The sequence below is a fragment of the Astyanax mexicanus genome, chromosome 1 (assembly GCF_023375975.1).
Source record: "Astyanax mexicanus isolate ESR-SI-001 chromosome 1, AstMex3_surface, whole genome shotgun sequence".
In the NCBI taxonomy this organism is placed as follows: Eukaryota; Metazoa; Chordata; class Actinopteri; order Characiformes; family Acestrorhamphidae; genus Astyanax; species Astyanax mexicanus.
In genome coordinates, this window is record NC_064408.1 from 10763624 (window position 1) to 10777230 (window position 13607).

Consider the following 13607-nt stretch of genomic DNA (forward strand, 5'->3'; position numbering starts at 1 on the left):
AGTTCTCCAAAAGCAGTGTGTAAGACTGGTGGAGGAGAACATGCCAAGATGCATGAAAACTGTGATTAGAAACCAGGTTTATTCCACCAAATATTGATTTCTGAACTGAAATGGTCTCTTAAATTTTTCCAGAGCTGATGACACAATATATATACAATGTATTTGTATACATATGTATATATCTATATCTATATAGAGAGATACACAGACAGAGAGAGAGAGAGAGAGAGAGAGAGAGAGAGAGAGAGGCGGAGGAAGAGACACTGTGTAGAGGATGTAGGGAGGGAGGGAGGGAGGGAGGGAGGAGGGGGCTGGACTTAATGTGATGTGAATGAAATAGAGGCAGTGTGCTTAGCTCTGCTAGAGAGAGAGAGACAGCACGGGAGCGAGATAAAGAGAGAGAGAGAGAGAGAGAGAGAGAGAGAGAGAGAGAGAGAGCAAATCAACCTGCCTCAATCAGAACAACAGAGGGGATGAGGAGGACACAATAAGACTGAGAGCACGAGCCGCGTGATTTTCCCTTCTTTCTTCTGTATAGCGTGGAGGAGAAACAGCTCGACCTGACGAAGAGAAAGAGAGAACGAGGGAGAGAGAGAGAAAGAGAGAAAGAGAGCAGGAGCAGAGAAATGCTGTCATTGGGGGAAGGGGGGAGACAGCAGGATGGAACGAGGCATGGTCCAGCAGACATATGGAGGTAAGAGCTCGCGTGCCTTTTTTTATTTCGTTGAAAATATGCAAACACACACACCCACCCACCCACAATGAATACACAGCATGCAGGTTTTTTGTACCCTGGGTCTGAAATCATCCAGCACCATGGCTCATGCTCATGGCTGCCTCAGTGTGTATATGTGTGTTTGTGTGTGTGTGTGTGTGTGCGTGAAACACAAAGGCAGAAATAAAGCCAAGAGAACAGAAAAAGAGGATGTGCAGCGCGCGCGGTGTAAGGGGAAGAGACAGGAGGAAATGATGATGTTGGAGGCTGGGTCTCTGCACACACACACACACACACACGCACACACACACACACACACAGTGCTGTTATGACATTGACACGGAGCCACTGCAGACCATTGTGGGGAACTGCGGGACTGGGGAATGTGGAGCAGGTGAAGAGAGAAAGAGAGAGAGAGAGAGAGAGAGAGAGAGAGGAAAACAGACCCATTCACACAAAGGTAAGCAGCCTGTGATAATGCAATAATGGACAGTATGCTGCTGCTCCTACCCTAAAGAGAGAGAGAGAGAGAGAGAGAGAGAGATAGAGAGAGAGAGAGAAAGGGGGGAGAGATAGAGGGAGAGGTAGAGAAGAAGGGAAAGAGATAGATGGAGAGAAATAGAGGGAGCAAGAGAGAGGGATAGAGAAGAGAAGGGGAGAGATACAGAGGGTAAGAAATCGAGAGAGAGAGAGAGAGAGAGAGAGAGAGAGGGATAGAGAAGAGAATGGAAGAGGTAGAGAAGGGGAAAGACATAGAGGGTAAGAAATAGAGAGAGAGAGGGATAGAGATACCGAAAGGGAGAGAGAGAGAGGGAATTAAATAGAGGGAGTAAGAGAGACAGAAGGATAGAGATAAAGAAGGGGAGAGAGATAGAGGGAAAGAAACAGAGAGCAAGAGAGATATAGAGAAGGGAAGAGATAGAGGAAAACAAATAGAGGGACCAAGAAAGAGAGTGGGATAGAGATAGAAAGTGAGAGAGATAGATGGAGAGATAGAGAAAGGGAGAGAGATAGAGAGAAATAAATAGAAGGAGGAAAATAGAGAGAGAAGGAAAGCGAGAGATAGAAAGAAGTACAGGAAGCAAGAGAGAGAACTAGAGAAGGGGAGAGATAGAGGGAAATAAATAGAGGGAGTAAGGAAGAGAGAGAAAGATAAATAATGGAAGAAATATAGAGGGAGAGAAATAGGGAGAAAAACAGAGATAAAGGAATAAAAGATAGAGGGAGCAAAATAGAGAGAGAGAGCTGCTGTGGCTGCTGTAAGGGTGTTGTTTTCAAGGTGGCAAAGAGAAGAAAGGATGCGGGCATGTCTCACTCGCTCTCTTCATCTTTCACAATCTCCTGCTTTTCTCTCTTACTCAGCTGCTTTGCTCTCACTCTCTCCATCCCTCTCTCTTTTCAGTCTTTTTTTGGCCTTCGCTCTCTCACATCTCCTCTCTCTCTTTCAGTGTCTTTATCTCTCACTCACTTCTCACACTTTCTCACAGTCTCTCAATGTCTCTCCCTTGGTCTCTCTCTTTCTTTGTCTCCTTCTCTGCCTCGTGCTCTCTCCTTTTTCTTTCTTTCTTACAGTCTCTCTCTTTATCTCTCACTCACTTTTCTCTTTCTTTCTCACACTTCTTCTTATTCTTTCACAGTATCTTTTTGTCTCTCTGCTAATTCTTTCTCCTCCTTTCTTTTTTGCACTCTCCTGCTTTCTCTCTTTGCCTTCCCTCCATCTCTCTCTCACTATCTCTCTTCCTTTTTCTCGTTATGTCTCATTCAGTTCTCTTTCCTGCTCCTCTTCTCTCTCTCTCTTTCTGTCTCTCAGTCTCTCATTTCAGAAGGATGGAGAGGGGGAGGGGAGTGCTGGGGGCTCTGGGATTGTGCTGATGAGGAGAGAGGAATGAGTGAGCGAGTGAGAGAAAGAGAGAGAGTAAAGAAAGAGAGGGGGAAATGAAGGAGAGATGAGTGGAGGTATGAGAGGCATCTTACATAAGCGAGAGCGATAAAGAGCATGTCTTTTCTGAGCACCACTTGACCCCACGTGTGTGTGGACATTGTGTGTGTGTGTGTGTGTGGACATTGTGGTTGTGCATCTACTACACAATGACATGCCATTTCATGATGGGTGCATTAGGGTATGGTGTGGCGATACTAACAATATATAGCCTATCTCTCTATTTCTCTCTCTCTTTTTCCTTCTCTCTATCTTTCTCTCGATTACACTCCCTATCTCTCTTGGCCTGAGTCTCTACTATTGCAGCAGTTCCTGTACACAGGCCTGTTCACATTCACACGCCATAGCCAACCTCCTCTCCATCTATCTGTCTGTCTGTTTGCCTGCCTGTCTGTCTGTCTTTCTATCCATCCCTCTGTCTACCTGTCTATCTATTCATCTATTTATTCATCTATCTATGCATTTGTAAATCTGTCTGTCTGTCTGTCTGTCTATCTATTCACCCATCTGCCTCCTAATCTATCTATCTATCTATCTATCTATCTATCTATCTATCTATCTATCTATCTATCTATCTATCTATCTATCTATCTATCTATCTACTGACTCATCTATCTACTGACTTGTCTATCTATCTACTGACTCGTCTGTCTATCCACTGACTTGTCTGCCTATCTACTGACTCGTCTGTCTATCTACTGACTCGTCTGTCTATCTACTGACTTGTCTATCTGCTAAACCATATATCTAATAATTCATCTATCTACCGACTTGTCTATCTATCTACTGACTTGTCTATCTGCTAAAACATCTATCTACTGACTTGTCTATCTACTGACATGTCTATCTATCTACTGACCCCTCTAGCTACTAAACCATCTATTTACTGATTGACAGACTGACACATATCTATATCTATATCTACTGACACATCAATATACCAACCCATCTATCTCCTAACTCATCTATCTATCTTTCTGTCTAGCCACCAGCCATTTATTGACTGGTTTGTCAATCTATCTTCTGATTCATCTATCTATTTACTGACCCGTCTATCTACTAAACAATTTATATACTGATTCATCTCTCTACTGACTTGTCTATCCATCTACCGAATTGTCTATCTATCTATCTATCTATCTATCTATCTATCTATCTATCTATCTATCTATCTATCTATCTATCTATCTATCTATCTATCTATCTATCTATCTATCTATCGACTCGTTTATCTATCTACTGACTCGTCTATATATCTACTGACTTGTCTGTCTACTAAACAATCTATCTATCTATCTATCTACTGACTCGTCTACAATAGAATCTACACTTTTTACATTATCTCACTACTTGTTTCTGTGACAGCAGTGAGTGATACTGAGGGTTTATAAACACAATTAGCTTTACCAATGCTTGGTGGTGGGATGGTCCAGGTCTAGTGTCTGTGGTCCTCTGTGTGGTGGTTATGGTGGGGGTGGTGGTGGGATGGTCCAGGTCCAGTGTCTGTGGTCCTCTGTGTGGTGGTTATGGTGTGGTTGGGGATGGTGGGATGGTCCAGGTCCAGTGTCTGTGGTCCTCTGTGTGGTGGTTATGGTGTGGTTGGGGATGGTGGGATGGTCCAGGTCCAGTGTCTGTGGTCCTCTGTGTGGTGGTTATGGTGGGGGGTGGTGGTGGGATGGTCCAGGTCTAGTGTCTGTGGTCCTCTGTGTGGGGGTTATGGTGTGGTTGGGGATGGTGGGATGGTCCAGGTCCAGTGTCTGTGGTCCTCTGTGTGGTGGTTATGGTGGGGGGTGGTGGTGGGATGGTCCAGGTCTAGTGTCTGTGGTCCTCTGTGTGGTGGTTATGGTGTGGTTGGGGATGGTGGGATGGTCCAGGTCTAGTGTCTGTGGTCCTCTGTGTGGTGGTTATGGTGTGGTTTGGGATGGTGGGATGGTCCAGGTCCAGTGTCTGTGGTCCTCTGTGTGGTGGTTATGGTGGGGGGTGGTGTTGGGATGGTCCAGGTCTAGTGTCTGTGGTCCTCTGTGTGGTGGTTATGGTGGGGGTGTTGGTGGTGGGGTGGTCCAGGTCCAGTGTTTGAAGGGAAAAAGTGCTTAAAGTGAAGATCAGAGGTCAAGGTTGGTGTGTTGTGCTGTTAACCCCCGGAGTTAATGTGTGCCTGGAAGCATTGATTGGATGATGGAATGTGAAGGACATGGACATTACATGTGTACAGGCACATGCGTACACACACACACACACACACACACACACACTCCCACAGGGGTGGGGGGATATACATAAGTCCCACACCTTGCAACATTTGAATCTTAACTTCCTTCCTGCTCATCTGACAAATAATATATTTGTTCTCCTTTTATTGTCACTGCCTTTACAATAAATGTATATAAAGCTCTGGAAAAAAATAAGAGACCACTTAAGTTTCTGAATAAGTTTTTCTGATGTTGCTATTTATAGATATATTTGAGTAAAATGGACATTGTTGTTTTATTCTATAAACTACAGACAACATTTCTTCCAAATTCCAAATAAATTGGAAGAAAAGATCATTTATTTGCAGAAAATGAAAAATGGCTGAAATAACAAAAAAGATGGAGAGCTTTAAGACCTCAAATAATGCAAAGAAAACAAGTTCATATTCATAAAATTTTAAGAGTTTAGAAATCAATATTTGGTGGAATAACATTTCATGCATCTTGGCATGTCCTCCTCCACCAGTCTTACACACTGCTTTTGAATAACTTTATACCTTCACTCCTGGTGCAAAAATTCAAGCAGTTCAGTTTGGTTTGATGGCTTGTGATCATCCATCTTCCTCTTGATTATATTCCAGAGGTTTTCAATTTGGTAAAAAAAATGCATAATTTTTAAGTGGTCTTTTATTTTTTTACAGAGCTGTATATTATATTTTATACAGTGCTGTAAAAAGTGAGTGATTACACCCCTACAGTTATCATACTTATTACATTTATTTCTTTTAAATTCCACCCCCACACACCTGTCTGGGTACAATGATATCAGAATGGCGTAAAATGCAGCTAAAAGTTTATAAAATGCAGAAAAGATCTCAATAGAATATTTTACAAACATGTTAATGTATCCACAGAATGTGGTACAATGGTGGAAAGACCTTTAGATTAGAATAAACACAGATATACATCCCGTATTACAGTTAGAGATAGATTTAATGCAGGTGGGGTTCAGTTTGTATTGGTTTAAGCAGTAAAATGAAGTGAATGTCTCATATCTGCATGCGACACTGAGGCAGCCAGGTTTCTAAAGAGAACTACTTCAGGTCCTGATGACTGTTTTGGCTTCAAATCTGAATATATTTACATATATTGTTTTGCTTTATGTTTTATAGCGCACAGTCTGCTGGGCTCTAACCTCAGACTCAGACATGAAGCCACACAGCTGAAGGTTCTCAGATACTATGTGTGTAGAGAGCTAAAGTACAGAAAAACATCCACATCTATACAGTTACACTGCATACCTACAAATGCTTTCTCTGCAGTGTGTGCAGAATATCTGCAATGATGGATATCTGAACATCTTTAGGAAATTGGCAAGAGGAATATATAGTACTGAGCTGTGAAGCAGTGGTGGAACTGTGTTTTCTGAAATTATGTAGCTCCATACAGTATTTGGGATGAGTTAGAGAGTTGGAGATGAGGTGTTATGGTTTCTGCTTAGATCTAAACCATGGTCTTGTTTGTTTGCAGTGTGAAAGCATTTTTCTAGATAGTTCTTTCTAGTAACTTTCTGACCAATCACAGGAGATTTCTGCAGGCTATCATCTCCTGTTAAACAATAGAAGAAGAAAAAGAACTGGTGTTGTGCCAAAAGTCTCACAGTCCAAAAGCATGGAAATCAAGTAAATTAGGTACTCTAAACTGTTGTAAGCTTGGTGTGTGTGTTTGAATGTATGCCCAGATATGAAGGTTGATGGTTGTTTCCGGTTGGGAGTATGCTGTGCATGATTGGCTGCTGCTCACTGGCTTAATGGTTGTGTGTAAAACATGATTGGGTGTCTAGAAAGGTGCTATATATAGTAAGTTTAACTTCATTAATTCATTTGTTCATCCATTCTCTCCACCCTTTGTGGTAAAAAATCATGGTACTTATAATCATTTTAGCAAATGATAATGTATGCAGCTTTTCACAACAGGGAGGACGCATGCATGACAGGAAATAATAATGTGAAAATGATAATTGATCAGGTGTCCCAATTAGGGCTGGATATCAAAAATCGATATCAAAATGTCACTGAGTAAAATGTCAAAAGGTAAAAATGGTAAAAAAAAAAAATTGGAGTACCGAAATCAAAGTATCGTATTGGTACTGGTATTGATATATAAAATTTAATAATGATACCCAGCCCTAGCCTCAAAACTTTTGTCTCCACCATATTTCTCACTCCTCTATAGGCCTTCACTGCTGATGTTCAGCCCAGATTCTTAGCTGAGGTTTTGAAGGTGTCGCATGTTCTCTGTTGGGTTGTTTTGCATGCATATAAGATGCGATCAGCAGCGTAGCATGAAGATGCTATCAGCTGCATTGCTGCTTTGTTTTATTGGAAGGAAACGGTTGGTGATCTCATTACTCTTTAGTCTCTCACACCAGCAGGCTATACTTAGCACAACGCTAAAATGGCCCACTTAAATATTAGATGCTTTGACCCAAATGATGGGAGCGGAGCGCAGCGGGTGCAGGCAGTTCAGTTCTGAGAACCAGGGAGCTGCATGCAGCCGCTACCACACTGTACATCCACCTGTCTGTCTGCATATGTGTGTATCTCTGACACTGCATCCATCTGCGTGATCAGACATGTATGTATCCCAACATCCACTCTGTCCATGTGTCTGTGAATGAGTGTATATGGATATTTGCATATGTGTGCATCTCTGTCGCTGTCCATCTGCGCTTTTATTTGTAGTGGATGATTCTCTGATATGAGAATTATAAAGAAATTAATATGACATTCCTTAAATTATAATCATCTCAGCTATGCTACAGTGTATCCAGTATGTATTGCATAGTTACATCAAGCTATTTATCCTTTATGTATAATAAAGCTATGATATAAACCCAATATTTCTAATATAGTCACAGTATATACCTGCCTATAACCTGCCTCAGCATACCTTAATAATAATATCTGCTGGATATATTGTACATACATAGTAAGTTCACATTGATATAGTGTATATACCCAATATTGATAGTATAGATATGTTATAAACCCAGTATTCATACCACATATTGTATATTTACAGTATAGGCATGCTATAACCTGTACTAATAGAATAGTTTTTTTGTGAACTCAGTATAAATAATACAGATTTACTATGAACTCATTTTATCATATCAAAAGTATATATTTGGTATAAACTTTAATTTAAATTGTCAATAGTGTAGAAATATTACAAGCTCAGTATTAATAATCAATATATACTATAAACTCAGAATTATTATTAGTATCCATATACTACAAACTTAGTATTATTAATATAAATATACTGTAAACTTATTAGTACAATTATAGCTATGCTATAACCTCTATTAATAATAAAGATGTACTATAAACTTAGTATTGTTATTATTCATATACTACAAACGTAATATTAATAATATACATATACTATAAACTCAGTTTTAACAATATCCGTGTGCTTGAAGTTTAGTATTAGTTGTATAGATGTTATATACCCAGTATCCATAGTATACATATATTATAAACTCAGTAGTAAGGGTATAGAAATGTTGAAAACTATAAGGTGCACGTAATATACGATGCACTATCAATAAGCGTCTATTTTCTGGTCTATTTTCAAACATAAGACACACCGTCGCCATGTTTTCCTTCTAATTTAAAGCTAAGCTAATTAAACAAAACTGTAATTCTTAAAAAAAACTTTTAAAGTCAAATAAGCACTGGATGTTAATCTACACAAATTTCTCTCCTGAAAACTCTTTATTTGGGTGAGTAAAGCGCTTCTGTTTATTTATAGTAAGCTTAGATTTACAGATTTCCTCTAAAGCTAGCCGCGGTTAGCGGCTAATGCCGCCCGATAGCACTACCCTGAGGAACCCTGAGTGTTCTGGTAAGCCAAGGTGATATTAGCTAATGGTTTATCCCAGGTAGCTTGTTTTAACACCGTAAACACACAGACTACAGTCCAATATAATCACCTCTGAACAGCAAAAGAGCTAGCGCTTAGCACGGTTAGCTGGCAATGGTATTGCTGCTCCAGCAGTGCTAGCTGGTGTTAGCAGCAGATTACAGGCTGATAATACACACTTCTGAACGGCTAAAAAGCTAGCACTTAGCATGGTTAGCTGCTAATGCTAATGTTGCAGAAGAACTAAGTTGAAACTCCTGTATAACACTGCACTTCAGCAGAGTGACTTTACTGCTCCTTAATACCTGATTGAAAACAAAATCATACATATGGCGCACTGGTGATGTTTGGAAAAAATAAAAGGATTTTAAGCGCACCTTATAGTGCGAAAAATATGGTAAACATATTATTAGTGAAGATGTAAAGTCTGTAAAGACAACATATAATTAATATAAGCTTGATATTAGTAGTGTTGAGGTTATATACCCAGTATTTGTAGTATGTATATGGAATATACTCTTTATTAAAGTGAAATTTCTTGTAAAATTACTTATTACTCCATTATATAAGGAGTGTATGACGCTTTTTTAAGAATTAAAATCTGTTAAAAGTGAAAGATTTCATGAAATTATAGGACAAATTCTTGTAAAATTACGAATTATTCCATTTTATAAGGAATATATGACGCTTTTTTAAGAATTAAAATCTGTTGAAAGTGAAATATTTTATGTAATTATAGGACAAGTTCTTGTAAAATGACAGTATTAGTTGTTAATTATAGTAATAACAATAATTGTTTTTTTACGGTTTGTATCTGCTTTAAATGTGACAGTATTTTTCAGATTTTTTACAGACGTTTTCTGGCGCCCCCTACTTTTTTTTTTTTACAGTATAGATATTATATACCTAGTATTTATAGTTTAGATTAGGGGTGTGCCATATCGTATCGTATGTAATAATATCACCAAAAAAATTGAATACTGTGAACGATATTATACCCTAAAATATCGTGCCATGTCACCCACCCCTAATTATTGCATCAGGGTACTACTTTTTTGTAGTTTTTAGCAAAAGAAGAAAATCACACTGTTCTCATTTCCCATTATATATTTACTAGAGACAGATTATATCTGTTTAGTATAATTTATTTTACTTTAATCCTGGATATATGGAGATATATGGAGTGCATTACTAGTATCATGACATTCTGCATCATTGACTTCTGTTACAAATCTGATCAAATTCTTTTTTCTTTTTCTCAGTTAGCCATATCATATTGCATGCAATAATAAAATTCTAAATAATTTTTCTAATTCATTGTTTTGTCCATACCTGTCAAGTCTCCCGTTTTGGCCGGGAAACTACCGTATTTTACTCCTCTTTCCCGCCGTCCTCCCGTATTAGTATTTTCCCGTAAATTTCCCGTATTATATTAAGATTAAAATATATATATTATTGAGGAGACAGGGCACTGACCGCGCTGTGTCTCTTAACCAATCGTGGAGCCGGTTCAAGGAGAAAGTCCCGCCTTTCAGGAGAAACAGCCAATCAGCTTGCAAAGGAGAGTCAGCGTGGGGAAGCCCCCCGTCGCTGTGAGTTCAGGCAGCTAGTCGGAGCTGCTGATGTTAAAACATATCTGGATATACAGCGATTTTTCTAAAAGAAAGGTAACGGTAGGCTAATCATGTAAACTGTGATGAAATTTTTCTGATAGCTGCTTAAAAATACTCGTCTCCGAAATAAAACACACATATTAAACCTTTTAAAATAAAAAGATTACAGCTTGTGACTCAGTTTAACTAGAAATGTGGAGAGGACCGAAATGAACTGAACTGATCAGGGGTTGAGTAATCAAAAGAAAGAAGTATTAATTAAAAATTATTAATTGTGTAGGCCACTTAGGATTAATTTTTACTGATGGAATATATCTGGTCTATGTCCTTTTAGTAAAGGCTCATAATACTATTTTTAGGTCACCTACAGTCATTTTGCAGAATTTGTGCACCCTTTGTTCAATTTTAAATCTATTAAATGAATAAAAAATATATAATATAAAAGAGTGCATTTATGGCAAATAAGACATGAAATCTTAACTTTTTTATATCTAGAAAAGGATTTTTAATTTGGCTGTATTAAAAGAATGACATGTAGGAATGTCCACAACATTTCAGATTCTGATAATCTAATTGTAGTGTGTAAGCGGTTCACATGTGGTTATTTTAGATTTTTTGTAAACGTGTCTTAAAATGTAAGAGATACTGAACCTTCGTTGGGCTGGTGGGACGGCTTTAAGCGGACAGAGGAAAATATCCCTTATTTTTAAATCTAAAACTTGACAGGTATGGTTTTGTCATATCGCCAAAAGTATCGTTATCGTGAAAATACCATGAAATATTGTGATATTATTTTAGAGCCATATCGCCCACCCCTAGTTTAGATATGTTACAAACTGTTTTTATACTATAGGTACAGCAGGTATTATATATTATATATGTGGTAGATGTGGAGATGTGGTATCTGCTGTATGTTGCTGGGTATCTAAGACGCTGTATCTCTGTGGCTTTGTGTGATTGTATTCGCATGTGTGTTTATCTTGTCTGCTGTCCATCAGTGTGAGGCTGCACGCACGGGACCCTGTGTCTGTTTCTCTGTTTGTCTGCATGCGTGTGTGTGTGTGTGTGTGTGTCTGTGTGTTTGGTGTCTGACAGGAGACGTGAGCCACATAGGCTGAAGTGGGTGGCGTAACGGAGCGCCTCATTGCAGTAATCGATTAAAGCCAGCTCCATCTATGTCCGGAGCGGGCAGAGCGGGATTTAGAGCGCCTGGGCCGCCCGCCTCAGGCCTCAGTTACACCCTCCACGCTCCAGCCCTGAACAATAGCAGCAGCATGCCGCATTAGCAGCAGGAGAAAAGGCTCCCACCAGGGCCCTGCGAGGAAACGCACTCTATTCACAGCCAGTCTTATCTCTGAGACTCAACCCACAGCAGCAGAGCGCTGGCCTGCACCACGATCCGGGGGGTTAGCGTAATTAGACTGCACAAATTACTGATATTCATTAGTCTGTATTGTTATTACTTATGGAAAATACCTCCAAAAAGTGATATAGAATGCTCTATATTCTGAATTTATTACACCTGGCCATATGCTTTGGATGCTATTATGTTGTTTTATGTATTATGCATCACCAGAGGTTGAGTAACAAGGCCAAACCATGTGCTACGTTCCATATTGAGCTCGGACTTTAGAATCCAATATATAAACAGTAGTAAATTCATTACTATTATACCTTTTTTTATCACTTCTATCTATTATTGTCTCATTAAATCAGTGATAGACAGAGTACTGTCCAACATCTATCTGAAAACATGCTTACATATAGTTTTGTGAATGTGCGAAATATACTGTTTAAGGCAATGTTTTGGCTTGTCATCACTAGCAATGCTAACGTGGAACTGGGGAGACTGAGGTTTAAATCCCAATCTGGGTGACTATACTGCTCTGCACCAATAAAAGTCCTTGGGCAAGACTCCTAAGACTATATTGTAATAGGAATACCTCTGTAATAGGAATCACAGCTAAATTGTATGAATGTAAATGTAAAGTAAATGTTAAGTAAATGACATTCATTATTTTAATCAAATTACCGTACATACCAGTGGTTCGTTTGTAGCTATTTGCTTAATGGCAACACTCTAGTAAAACTTTGCAGTGAATAGCGGATGTTTCCTATGAATTGGTCTTTTTGATACATTATAACCTGTATTTAAACTAGACGTTTGGCCTTGCTGTGAAGGGTCTTCAGCTCACCAAATAGGATTTGACCTCTGAGTGAGCCCTGTTAGTCCACTGAGTTTGAATGCATTTACATATAGAATATTTTCCGTACCCAGAGCTTTGCATAAAATACACTAGCAGGAATATCTCCCATTCCATTCACTTTACAGCACACATTGTATCTCGGTAGATCACACATTATTCATCACACATGCAGAGATACCCTGGCATGGCAAAAATCATGGGACAGCAGCTGTGAGCTGCTATCTTGTGAAGGAGTTTGAAAATTCAGTGTGCGTCCATTTAACATTCCTCAATTCATAACGAGGACATTTATACGTCATAAAGGGCATTAACTAATTCCTGTCCCATGACTTTTGGCCAGTGATCAGTGTACTGTATATATTATCATTTTTACACAATTACACAACTATATATATGTTTTTTTCTTCAGTTTTTGACCTAATTTAACCTCATTTTTGACCTAATCGGATTTTTTCTTTTACATATTACGGTATTCTTCACACTATAAGGCACACTTAAAATCCTTTAATTTTCCCCAAAATTGTCTTATGTATGAATTTTACCAGTCTGGTATTAAGGAGCACTAAAGCCACTCCACTGAAGTACAGCGTTATAAGGGAATTTTAGTGAAGTTTCTTCAACACCGAGGCTGGAGCAGTATTAGCATTAGCCGCTAACCACTGCACTAGCTCTTTCTCTCTTTTTTTTTAAAAAGAGTTACAGTTTTGCTTACTTAGCACCCCCCCCCCCACTCCCCCCACCCCCCCACAGCGGCGAGACCTACTAAATAGAAGGGAAATGTGGCGACACCCTTGTTCCTTACTATTGTTACTTAAAATGCGCCTTATAATCCGGCACGCCTTATGATATATGAAAATAGACCACAAAATAGATTTTTATTGATAGTGTGCCTTATAATATGGTGCACCCTATAGTCATAAAGTCATAGTAAAATACAGTATCTAAATTTCAGAAGTAATCAACCTATACAAATGAATAGAAATGTTTAAAAATAGACTTCCATTTGAAGTTGAT

General features: G+C 39.0%; 1 protein-coding gene across 4 annotated transcripts in view; it reads left to right on the forward strand.

Moving 5' to 3' along the window:
* Window positions 1–328: 328 nt before the first annotated feature.
* zmp:0000001168 (signal-induced proliferation-associated protein 1) overlaps window positions 329–13607 on the forward strand; it is a 131912-nt gene continuing 118633 nt past the window's right edge. For 3 of the 4 annotated variants that reach the window (XM_022665781.2, XM_022665785.2, XM_049466808.1), the window contains exon 1: window positions 329–694. The gene's annotated coding sequence lies outside the window, so the exon portion shown is untranslated. Of the gene's footprint in view, window positions 695–732; window positions 1176–13607 lie in introns of those variants that run through there. The other variant, XM_022665782.2, reaches the window with a different exon arrangement.